Consider the following 1,402-nt stretch of genomic DNA (forward strand, 5'->3'; position numbering starts at 1 on the left):
ATGAGAGAGAGGATGAAAGAGAGAATGGAAGAGAGAGGATGAGAGAGAGAGACTCTGTGTGTATTGCTTTAAGCAACTAATTCTGTATTAATTTGTTATGGAACCCTGAAAAATGATTGTAAGATATAAAACTTTCACTTTTGCCCACACTCCATTGGCCTGTACAGATTACAGAGCTGAGCTGAAAGTTGGGGCTCATAAAGAGAGTGCTGAATCACTGAATGGCCAGGTGATGGAGAGAGAGAGAGGGAGGGGAATGGCAATCAGAACTAGGGTACCACATAGGAGTATTTAGATATGCCTTCTGTAGCTTCCTCAGACAGGGTGCTAGATTCTTCTTAATACAGATTCTGTTTTGAGAAGGAGTTTAATTCTTGTTCTAAGACCTGAGGCTTCATGATCTTAGGTAAGTGACATGACCTTGAAACACCAGTTCTTTCATTTGTTCGATGCGAACAATAACAGCGTCTCTCTCACAGGGTTCATTAATATTCTGCAAGTGGGTGTCTGTGAAGTGTTTATTTCAGCTACAGACATAAAATCGTCCAAATGTCCCAATAAATAGTAGCTAGTGCCATATTATCACTGTAATAATAGCACAGTGAGGACTTGGGAACTCAGGTAGGAGGGTTCTATTAGGACTTCAGGATAGAATTGGATGAAAGGAAGACAGGCTATGCAAGGTAAACATTCACATTTTCATTTTCGGAGCAGCATGTAAGATATGCTAACGATCCTTTGGGCAGGCATGGGTTGTATCTCAGGAAGAGGAGGAGAGTCGATTTGCTTGGAGAATAGCTGGTTTAAGGAGGACTTAAAGCGGCATATAAAGGGATGAGATATAAAGCTCTTAGCTATAGAGGAATGGGATAAGGAGAATTCTCATGGGAAAACACTAGCTGAGGAGGGAGAGGGAACATGAAGACACAAGAGCAAGCATTGGCATCCATAAAACACAGGAGTCTTGAAACGTAGAGGACAAGACAGGTGTAATCTCAAGACTTGATTGTGTACAGGATGGAACACAGAATGCGTCTGAGGATGGAATGGTTGATGTTGCCTCCTTTTAAAAGCTATACTTTTGATTATCACTTTAATTGCACAAATTAGTAGAGCATGCTAAATATCCTGTTTTGACCATTACAGACTGCTCAATTACATTGAGTGTGCTCTTGCTAGAGGAGCCAGCTCATGAGAAAGGGTGGTGTGGTCCTATGTATCTACAAATGTTTAGCCTGGTGGACTGGACCACGACTTAAATTACAGCACTTGAGAGGCAGAGGCGGGAGGATCTCTGTGAGGTCCAGGTCAGTCAGGGCTTCATAATGAGACCCTGTCTCAAGCAAGCCAGCCAGTCAGTCAGCCAGCCAGCCAGCCAACCAGCCAGTCAGCCAGCCAGCCA

The 1,402-nt window shown here is 43.2% G+C and overlaps 1 long non-coding RNA gene across 2 annotated transcripts in view; it reads left to right on the forward strand.

Moving 5' to 3' along the window:
- The window catches only part of LOC116071336, a 7,122-nt gene that overhangs the window by 531 nt on the left and 5,189 nt on the right, over positions 1-1,402 (forward strand). The gene's annotated exons all lie outside the window — the stretch shown is intronic.

This window comes from Mastomys coucha, unplaced genomic scaffold (assembly GCF_008632895.1).
Source record: "Mastomys coucha isolate ucsf_1 unplaced genomic scaffold, UCSF_Mcou_1 pScaffold22, whole genome shotgun sequence".
Classification (NCBI taxonomy): domain Eukaryota; kingdom Metazoa; phylum Chordata; class Mammalia; order Rodentia; family Muridae; genus Mastomys; species Mastomys coucha.